Here is an 11953-nt window from a genome sequence, read left to right on the forward strand (position 1 = left end):
TATTGTTCTGCTTGAAACCCTCAGAGAATCTTAGGGAAGTAATTCTTCTCCCTTTTATTCCTTCCCTACAGCATTGTATGTTTAAGTACCAAAATATGAAGCTAATAGCAAGTGCTAGTTGCTTTTAATGGACACTGTTGATTTCCGTCATAGATTTGCAAACATCAGGGCTATAGGTATCCCTGGGAATCAGGAAAGTCTTCATGCAGTTGTGCTTTAGCTACCCACACCTTAACTGAAAGCTTCATGTACGACCCATGTTTATACAGGATACAGTTACTGATGGTTTTGCTGCTGCTGCAGTACATTCATGTTAGATAGCATCTGGGGGACCAGGCTACTGGCTCCCTGTTGTTACTTTCTGAAGGTGGGGCAAAAGTTTTGGACACTGGGTATTTTGTGGTTGTTCCAGCCCAGGGAATGGGGGATATTTTAATGTCACTCTCTTCTCAGTTTTCCTATTTCTTCATTTCTTCACCTCTTCCAACTTTGGATGAAATGCTATATATAATGTCAGCACTTGCCAACTACATCTGAAGATACTGTTACTAAAGGTAGATCCCTGTGACCTATGTGCCCTTGGTTTGGTTCATAAATACCATACCTATGCATTAACCTACCTCTTTCTGCTTGAATTTCCCTGTGAGTGAAATGGGGAGGAGAATTACACGTTTAACTCCCAGAAGGGGAGATATGAGAGTTCATTACTGTGTTGGAGTTGCTCTGAGAGCCTCTAAGAAGGGAAGAAGTTCAAGCCCAGGCTGTCATGAAATCCAAAGGCAGAAGGCCATCTCCTCAGATGGTTTAAATCATTGTGCAGCAGGACTGTATCAGTAGTTTGCTGGCATGTTCTACCCCCCTTTTAGAGAAATGTGTTTTAAATACTCCACTATTACTGTGGTTTGATTAATGAAATTCCAATTGAAAATGAAACACACATTTATTTACAGAATATGGCCTATGGACTACCAGGGAACATATTACGGTAGTAGTACAACTTAAAGAAAGCTACTAAAGTGTTTTCAGATCTTCTCATGTTTTGATTCAATCAACTGTAGAAGTACAAAGAGTGTTTACGGATGTGTAATAGAAAAAGCTATATACACTTGGATGAGTAGTAAATTCTGATGAGGTTTTTTGGTTTTGTTATTTAAAGTATTTATAGAACCCATTTGCATTTAGCTGGATGATTCTGGGAATTTTCTTTGTGTATTGAAATGCCAATTCTAAATCACGAGTACATATTGGAGTAATAATATACAGTGCTTTTTTCTTAATGATTTTTCATTTTGTGGTTGAGCCAAGTATCTATATGGGTTAAAATCTATAATTCCCAGAACTGATAGACAATTCAAAAGGCTTAACAGACTTCATGCATCGCTTGCTATTGAAACTGTATATCTAGAGGAAAACTAATATATTGACCTTAGAAGGCCATTTACTGTTATTTGAAATAAACCCGTTGCTTATAAGTCTACGGAGTGTTTGTTTTGATGGTTAAAAGGGGAACATGAATCCTTTGAGCACTGGGGTTTTTGGAAGCCCATTTTCAGATCCCAGAGTAGCCCTTGTGTTTGATCTAGAGCTAAGCATTAGTTCCAATGGGAGCTCTGAAAAAATATCTATTGTTCCTATAGTTGTATTTATTCCCTGTAGGATGCCGCTTCCTAACCATTTCATAGGTTTTCTTTTATTTTGATCTGTGCGTGTAACACAACTTTTGAAAGGAACAATGGAAGTTCTTCATGTTTCTGAGAGTTACAAAAAATTATTTATTTAGGACTGAATTTTAAATGCACTGAAGTCTCTTAACAGTCATCATTCCATTTGTCTAATGTGACTGGGAACTTCATAGGGCACCTTGGGGCAAAGAAGAGGAGGGCATTGTCGCGTTTTTATATCTTTAAGATACTGCTTTAGTATATCAAGCAGTCACTTCACTTGATGGTGAGATATTTAAACTCCATGTAACAGTGGCACATCACAAGAAGAATTTTAAAAGCACTGAGAGCTCCAACAGCTACGATAAATGTTAAAGTACCAAACATAATCTCAGACTTGGGAATCTTAAATGCATTATGACTATTTGATCAAGTATTATTGGGTTAGCTTTAACCATCAAAATAAATAAGTAGTTAGTGATCCTAGATACAACATAACTAAGGGTAATAGAATAAAAATAGGCACAGCAAGTGCTGGGAAATGCTTTCTAAGAGGGAGCTTTAATAAATAAGGAAAGAGCATCCCTACAGAAATTTTGGACGCTTCCTTGTTTGATACTCTAAAGTGCACTAGACAACACATAAATAAATTTGACACCTTGCACATGACCCAAATGTCCTTTCCTTCCTCTAGCTTGTTTGGTTGTATGAAAAGTTGTTTGGATTCTGAGTGAATAAACCTAATTAGAAGAACATTTAACTTAAGACAGCCAAGATTCGAATATAGCTTGTATTCAAAGATCCGTACTTAATATCACTGTTCAACAGCAAGGAAAAATAGCAGGTAGAAGATGGAAGAGAAAGAAAACTCATTTCACCTACAGAAGAGATGTCCAGTGCCACCTTGGGACTTCTCTGGGTATGGGAAAAAAAAGATTTTTCAAGTTAAAGCCCGTTCTCCAAGAACGACCTCTAGAAATGTGTCTCAAAAACATCCTTGCAATCAATATCAAAATCAGAGACTGATGCTAGGACTGAAAGAACTAAGTAACTTTCCACTAACGGGACTGAATGACTTTCCATGCATCCTCTGGCTGATGGTGAGCTTGAAATGAGGGAACATGGAGAGCCTGGAAGACTAGGGATTGAGAGAACCATTAGTAAGACAGCCAAGGACCAGAGAGACTTTCTAATGACCACTTACTTGACGGAAGCTTGTGCTCTCCTGCAGTGAAGTATGTGTAAGACAACAGCAGATGCTGGCCAATTTTTGAAGCCAAATATTAGAGAAGCATTTAAATACATTCTTACCTTTAAACAAACACTGATGTGCTTGCCTGAAAGAGATATTTTTCACAACTGGAAAAAAAATCCTTACCTAAAGTCTAAGGTAGAAAGCATCAGAACATACTCACTGATTCTTTTACAGACACAACAGAAAACATTAAACTCATAGGGGACAATTAGGGTTACCCATATTCTGTCATAGACAGTAGAAGGGTCCTATTAATTCTTCCCTCGGTAAATCTCCTCATCATAAAATGTCTGTTTGCATCAGTTCACTTGCACAGTGTACGGCTTTCTTCACCACCATCCACAGGAAATTTTCATTAATTTATGTACCCTGATTTCCCACTGAAGTGTAACTTAATCTTATTAATTCCTGAAGGGGCCTATGTTTAGTTTCCATACGGACAATACAGCATATGCATCCCATTTTTCTGTTCAGAGGGATCCCTGAAAAAGGGAAAGAAGAGAGAAGAATGATTTTAAGAGAAACATTAGAAAAGGAGGAATTGGTTTGGGGTTTGTTTTTGGTTTGGTTTGGGTTTTTTTCTGATTTCATATATTTTCAGATTTGGTGGCCTTTATTTCTATGGATATTTATAACTACCCTCTTGGTGGGCAAGGAAAACTTTCAAGAATTGAAACTACTGATACTGTAATATATACTCTCTGAGGAACTGCATTGATAAGAATTAGGTGGTAGAAGGCAAGCTATTAGGAGAAGAATAAACACACATCCTAAAGTATTGTTCCCTATTCATCTTTCTAATGTCCACAGTTAAATCACACAGGCAGACAAACCTGCAGTGGGACATCTTAATTGAGAGAACAAACAATACATGCAGAGGTAAAAGCAGAATATGCTTATCTCGGGTCAGAGGATGAGTCAGTGGTGGCCAGAAGTCAAGCCTCCCTGTACTCGTTTGCATGCCCAGTTTGTTCCGTGTGAAATGGTCACACAGACTACCTAGGGTGGGTGAAAGCTCATTCAGAGTTGTCTGGATTTTCATCTGGAGAGAGATAATTCAGAATAGTTTATTTGGCAGTGGGCCACGGTACGTGCAACTGATAGAATCATTTGGGTTGGAAGAGACCTTTAAGATGATGAAGTCCAACCGTTAACCTCGTACTGCCAAGTTACCGCTGAACTACTACTGCCCTCTGCACTACATCTACATGTCTTTTAAATACCTCCAGGGATGATGACTCCACCACTTCCCTGGGGAGCCTGTTCCAATGCTTGACAACCCTTTCAGTGAAGACATTTTTCCTAATATCCAATCTAACCCTCCCCTGGCACAACTTGGGGCCATTTCCTCTTGTCCTATTGCCTCTTACTAGGGAGAAGAGACTGACTCCCACCTGGCTACAACCTCCTTTCGATTGAAGAGTGATAAGGTGTCCCCTCAGCCTCTTTTTCTCCAGGCTAAACAACCCCAGTTCCCTCAGCTGCTCCTCATCAGATTTGTGCTCCAAACCCCTCACCAGCTTTGTTGCTCTTCTCTGGACACGCTGCAGAACCTCAATGTCCCTCCTGTAGTGAGGGCCCCAAAACTGAACCGAGTACTTGAGGTGCGACCTCAACAGTGCCAAGTACAAAGACACGATCACTTGATGCAGTGGTGAGGATGTGACTGTTTTTCCCTTCCCCAGACAATCTAAAGAATTGTTCTGAGAAAGTGCAGCCTGTGTGTATTTGATTAGAGTTACTGTGATGGTAAATAATAGCATAAGCTATTTTTCACAAGACTCGGTTTGTGAGGCTTCTGGCTATTTAGTATAAGCAGCAAAAAGGTATTTCCTAGAGTTCTTTAGAGTGTTAAATATGTATGACCCTAAATCTCAATTGCCTTGCAATGTGCACATTTACAAAACACACAAAACATTGGAACTGAAAAAAACGGTATGTCTCTCTGTTTGATCCAATATGTCAAGCGGTGTAAAAACCTCTCAGATTGACACATCAGCTATGTGTGATGCTGTGTGGATTGGGGAGGTCAGCTGTAGATATCAGTGCTGAAACATTTTTGAAAATGACTTTTGACAGAGCTGATGTAAATGTACACACTGCTTGGCAATTTGTTGGTCATAAATTGCTTTCAAATGTAATTCTTTTTTGTGTTTGGGAATTATCTGAAAGCAGACTCTGAATTTTATACATTTTCTCATTCGTCAGCACAAGGATGTGATCTCCTTTTGCCAGTCTCTTTCAGAAACTGTCCTTGCATATGTAGAGTTCATTAACTGTTAATTTTCAGTATGCAGTCAGCCATGGAGGCCATGTGATGGTGCGGATAATGTTTATCCTCCCTTATTGGAGCACTAAGATTTTGCCAAGCCACAGTGGAGACATTCAAAGAGATTTCAAGAAGACAGATAAAAAAATATTAACCTTCAGCCTTTTGCAAAAATATCTCATAACACTTTCAGCATCGGGGTGGGCAAATGCAACTTGTATGAATTCTATTTTGAGAAAACTAAAAAGAATAACTTTAAAAAGCATAACCAGATCAGGATAAGAGTTTTTATTCAGTTCCCTGTGAATAGATTTAGATATATTTTTCTACCTCTGTTGTACCAGTTTTATGCTTTTTATTCTATAAAAGATGCACGGAGTTCTAACAAATTTGTGTGAACTTGTATTTTGGTAATTTATATTTCTTCTTCAGAAGAATGAAAAAAATGCAAGATAAAGGTTTTTATTTCATTTTTGACCCATTTTGACAAAATTAGTCATAAAATATAAAACATGTTACAAGCCTCAAAGTGTTGTAATAATGTATTTTAGCTGCTGAAAGAAAATGTGAATTTGGTCCAAACTCTTTCTCCTTTTCCCATCTCTGTAAAGTTTATTTTCAGTGTTTATGGGAGTAAAAAAAACCAAAAAACATTATTAGGGAGGGCAGAACTGTGATGTCAGTAAGTAGGCAAAGAGGGTAAAATCCTGGACTCTTTGGACTCATAGCCATATTCCCATTGGCCTTATAGATTCAGGCTTTCATTTGAGACTGGTTGTATCAGCATTGATAGAATTACTCATTACATGCAACAATAAATATGCTCTTGTAGGACTCAAAGCTAAACTAGCAACCTAAATTTAGGGTCAAATTATAAGAATGTCGGCCCAGATTTTTAAAATTCTGTTTAACATAGCAAACTTCAGTGAGCCAGGCCTGATTTCTGACTTGCATTTAAATCAGGAACTTTTGTGTTTCATTATCAAACAAAGGTACCTATTTGTGATTTAGCCATAATAATTTCTTTCTAAACCCAATTTCTGTTTAAAGAATCACAATGCTCAAGGTGCCCTAATCGAGTGCAACAATTAGATTTTCTAAAATAAGAAGCTGGGTTTGATTTGGTAGGAGTGCAAACCTGTCTCAAGCTACTAACTTTTAATTTACTGGTATTCTTAGCACTCAAAAATGATTGAAGAAGGCTTGGTTAGAGAAAAATGAAAAAATAATTTGTTTTATCCTAGAATATCTTCAAGAGTATTTAGCTTTTCATAGAGAAAACACACAATCTTAAAAGAGAAGGATTTGCCATTGAACAAATGAATAATACATTGTATGATATAATTTGCAATTCAGCTGTTTTATTTAGCCTATGGAATTACAAAACCCTAAAGAACCCAGTGAAAGCTAGTCAGAGCTTGGGTTTGTGCGTGTGTGTTTGTGTATGGGCGAAAAAACATGAAAGGGGGAGAGTCAGCCCAAGCAGAGAAGTAGAAAACATTCTGATGGATCTAATTTAATTTTATGTTGTGTTTTTATATTGAAGTTCATTTACAAGTGCTGACACTTTGCTGTGAAAAGCCATAAATGTGGGATTTGCCACAAATGAGAATAATATTTTTTAACTAACTTTAGCTGTTGGATTATAATTTGTTAAAACAAACAATAGTTTACTGCATTACAGTCGAATGCAAAGATATTACTGTACTCAGCTAAAATCAAATAATCTTTTAGTTTCTATTCTCTCCAAACTAAGCTAAACAGTGGTGTCATAAAATGACAAATTACAGGATGAACATAAGAGCAGTGCCTTCAAAAATACAATAGTTATACAAGCCATCTATTGTTAATGAAGAATATAATGCAATTTGTCTGTCTGTAATACAATTATGCAAATCAAAGATGGAACTATCCTGAAATCTCTCTACATTCCAAGTGATTAAAATGAGATAATTTATCAAAAAGAATATTACTGATCATGTTTATGTGTTGCACATTAATCCTATTACAATAATGTATCTTTCTACTAATGTAATGGATTTGTGCAATCTAACAGAAAATGACTTTTATACTACCCACAATTACAAAAATATTCAAAGCATATCCATCGCTGCATAATAGCATATGCCTAAGACTGTACAATAAACCTATTAAAACAAACAAAGCTTATGAATGTAACCTTCATACCAATAAAGACAATGCTAAATTCAATTTTATTGCCCTCATTATTTCAACAACTTCATATATAATAAAAATGGTGAGTAAATTACCTTAACCTTCTTTATAAAGACAGAAAATCTTTTTTAAAAGTGTGATAGAAAATTTGAGAATTGGTTGAATTGATGCCAGAAGTGTAGAACATCTGATAAAATCTTCTAAACCAACATATATGTGGCAAACCACGCAATTTCAGTCCAAAGGTCTCTCTAAATCTTGGCAATCTGACAGATACAATTTTAATATATGACAAGTCAATCCTTAAAGTAACAGCATCTTCAAAAAGAGTTTCTATTATATGCAGCGAGGCATGTAGGAATGTCATGAGGTACATACGGACATTCTTCCATGCACATGGAACTATAATATTAGGCTTGAAAATTCCCCAAGCAGAGCTATATTCAGAAAAGTCATAATTCTACCTTCAAAACTAAAAGATGCAAAGGAAAAGGCAGCATATTTAACTGTAAAACTAACACTGTACATGTACATTGTCATACAGTCCCTAGGTGAATGTTCACATGCTCAAGAAACACCATAATATTACTTATTTGCTGCAGCCAAATCTCACAAATGTATTATTGTATAATATTTATTCCTATTCTTGTACATTTACACTAATTTCCTTTCTAGAGTTCAGCCCATCTTTATTGACCTAGGCTTGCTGCACTCTTTTTTCATCCATAAAACGCTCCATTACCTTCCTCAGTACACAGTTGCAATGTACTGTACTTTTTTGCTTCTGGCAGGTAGGCTTTTCTTGGATGCTGTTTAGAGATTGAATTAGTTGGCTGCAAAACTAATGTAGCTGCATACACACCTCCTGTTGACCCTCCCCGACGTGTAAATCAGACTGTGTTACCCAGTTCACATCCATTTATTCATCTTTCCTTGAAAAAAATGTTCTTATTCCTCTTCTTAAGCCAGTGTATTCTGTGTATTAAAAGAAGAAGGATAGGAGAAGTGAAGAAAGTGATGATGTATGATGACCCTGGTATTTAGTGGTCTTAGCCCACTGTAGATTCAAACATTACTGCTCATGCTTCATATGTATGCAGCGTTCAGCAGTTCATGGCATAGCTGGCTGCAGTGGCTTACAACTCATTTTCGCCCTCCCTAACCCTTGCCCTGTTTTCTGAAGGCTGGTCCCTTATGGTTTCTTCAGAGCTGCTCAGTGGCTTCCTTAATTGATACCAGCCTCAAAGGACAGTACACCCCAGCTGGGCTCACGTTCAATACCCAGCCTGTGATTTTTTTTTTCCTTTCTGCCATAGCTGCTTTCCTTCAGCCTTGGAGGAGAAAGGTTTGCAGTCTGGAAGCACCCGACTTCAACTCAGCAGTTGTCGGGAGCTGCTGTTAGTGTCAAATGATCTTCACTGAGATAGCTAAAATGGATTTTATGCTGCATTTTACTAACTGCAGGATCAAACCAGACTGTTCTATACTGGAGAACTTGACCTAATGCACAAGACATCATGCTTTGGTAAATACAAAGGCATATTAACCACTCAACAAATCTATAAATCTGCACCTCCTGTTGCAGCTACGGTATCGTGTTCAAAAGGATTTGAATTCCCAAACTTTCCTTCTGTTCTGTACTGTGAATGGGATAACATGATCTCATGGGTAGAAATTCTCCTTTGGAGACTTGCTGGCTCCTAAGAACCCTCATTTTTGTATGGCATTTTTAATATACATGTTTCTTTATCGTGTGTCTAGGAGGCTTAAAATATTTTTGAACAACTGTTTCTCAAAGCTGTCTAATACAAACTTAACAAACCTCCTGAGCTTTGCAGAAAAGAAACACAGTAAGGAGAGGCCTGGTTTTAGCTACAGCTTGGCAGGGACAGAACTTTCCCTCTCACACAATTTAATATTTGCCCGTATAGAGATACTTGAAACCAAATTGAGATACTGCTGTAGCTTTTTAGGATCCATCTCTTTGCTTCTGTCTCTCTTCAAAACACACATATACTCTAAGACAACCGATGGATGACAAATATAAAGGCTTCTGCTTCTGATATCAGTAACAGCAAAGATGTCCTCTATCAGGAGAACTGATTCAGAAATAGCTATATTTGGCACTTCGAGAACTTAATGCCTCTATATGTTCTGGCCAAGTATTAATTCAATGAGCCCTGAATGACAAATTCAGACATAAATTTCAAGTACCTTCAAGTAACTAGCCCAAAGCAACCCCATCAGCCTCAGAGACTTTACATCTCCATAAAACCCATGTAAGGTGTGGTGGCAGCTGACCCTAAGGATCTCCATGCACCGGTGCACCGGTACAACCACATTGACGTTGTTCTTTACAGTGCCAGTCCTTTTGGACTCCTGTATAGCAAAGCTTTCCACACATTTCTGCGTTCTTTGTTAAAAAAAAAAAAAAAAAAAAAAAGAAGCTTGGTTTCGGACTGAGCTGTTCATCAAACAGAACATTCCATGGATTTGAGCCTTGCAGATATCTGTAGAAATCCCTCTTTCCTCGCTGAGCTAGGCACAGAGCTTCTGCTCAGCCTCACCAGCAGTAACATAACATAGAGACTGAGGTGCTTCGTTGGGCATAAGGGCTACTGCTTGCTCGTATCACTTAAAAACTGATTGAAAAATATTTAAACAGCAAAAGATATAAAGCAGGTGTCCCCTGGGAGATTTACATCACAGTCTAAGCAGGTCAGTTGAGTCCTGAGAAAAGGCAGGGCAAAAATTCAGCAAAGGAGGCTTAGTAAGCTATACTTATTACTAACTTCTCTGCATTTTTTGTCATCTTGACTACCTTTAAACCTGCCCTTATCTCTTGCTGTGACTCACTTCCTAGAAAATGAAGGCTAATGCTGCCTTACTTCTCAGATTTGTTGTGACGGTAACCACAGCATTAGCGAGATGCTCAGGTAACACAGCAAAGGAAGACGTCTAGGTACTGAATTTTGGCATACAGTCTAATTTCCCTGAAATAGGTTAGCTAACCTAGGAACTAGAGACCAGTAGCCCAGCTGGTTGTGACAAACACACAGAGCTATTGTGCTCTTTGTTTACTGCACACTTGACTGTCTGTACGCTGTGCTAGTGTGCGAACACGCATTCTGGAGAAAAGCAGCACCAATTTTCCATACCATCTAAGGAACTCAATTGGCAGAACTGTGTGACAAATCAGGGCAGATTAAAGTCAAGCTGGTCAAATTCTGCCATACTGACATTTGCACAAAAAAGCTGTGGCATTGCTGGGTCCAAAAAAAGGCAGAATTTGGATCATAGTCACAACACAGATGCAAGAAGGAAGAACTCCCCAGTGTTAAAGACAAGGGAAGACTAATTTTTGAGCAGAATAAGACTGGCTGGCTGCTGGGGCTTTTCTGCTCTGTTGAGGTTGTAATTACAGCCTCTCAAAGCTTGCGTGACATTGCTAATTTGAGAGAAAATGGGACACTGATATCTGTAAGCACACTCAGGGTTGGGATTTTGATTATAGACTCCATATATCAACAAAACAAACCCGTGAATATTAAAGTCATTTAGTATCTTTATATAAGTAATTACAGAAATCGTTCAAAAACAAAAGATGGGGAAATGTAAATGTCAGCGATTAAGAAAAATTTAAAGAGGTTAGTCAGATTTTAAGATACCTGAAAGTCAAATTGACCATCAAACTGTGGCATGAAATTATGAAATTGGAATTATTTAACACTTTCCAAAGTACAACTTTCTTTGCTAAGTATCTCCTAGCTACAGAGGGATCTTTGTATGTTAAATGGTGCCCTCCACTTAAGATAAATATTCTATGATTTGATACATCCCATTTTATTTCATATAGCTTTGTATGATGAAAAGACTCCATTCTTTATCTTACAGGTTTGGTCATCGGGTGATTCCTCTGGCTTTCAGGAAGCTATATGTGATATATGTTAGCATAAAAGAGAGGCAAATGTGCCATAAATGCCCATTGCAAACAGTTATTTACTTATGATTTGTGTCAGCTTAATTGTGTGGAAAATATCTTGCTCCTTGGCACAGAATAAGTGTCAAATTATATACTTACCATACCCACATCAACCCAGAAAGATGCCTCTCACCTTGTAGTGAAAGTTATTGTTCCCAGTAAAATCAGAAAGGTGCCATGTGTGAGAGCTGCAGGAAAATAAAAGACACGTCCTGGGCAGACCTGTCGGAATCTATTCATCCGTCTTGGTCAGCTCTCGGGGTGCCTTGCCTTTTTGGAGTATCTGGGTTCATACAATGGATTTAGTCCTGCAGGCTGCCGAGCATCTTCTGTAAAGTGCCTTTTAATGCCAGGGTCTTTGAATGCTCATTTGACTAAACTAGCTGATGGTCCATGTGCCAAGTATTCTTATGGGAATGAAGAGCACTTGCCTTAGCCTTTAGCTATGTCCTTCCTCCTTCCCAGGAGATTAATGACAGCCCTTTCTCAGCATCAGTGGGAGATAAGGGTGCCTAGCACCTTGCCGCACCAGACCTTAAGACTTCAATTCGTTGTACTGCTGAGCTTTATCAATAGCTTAAAAGAGAGTAGCAGAGGTTTCATCCTTGCCT

This window comes from Charadrius vociferus, unplaced genomic scaffold (genome assembly GCF_000708025.1).
Source record: "Charadrius vociferus isolate BGI_N301 unplaced genomic scaffold, ASM70802v2 scaffold385, whole genome shotgun sequence".
NCBI classification, from domain to species: domain Eukaryota; kingdom Metazoa; phylum Chordata; class Aves; order Charadriiformes; family Charadriidae; genus Charadrius; species Charadrius vociferus.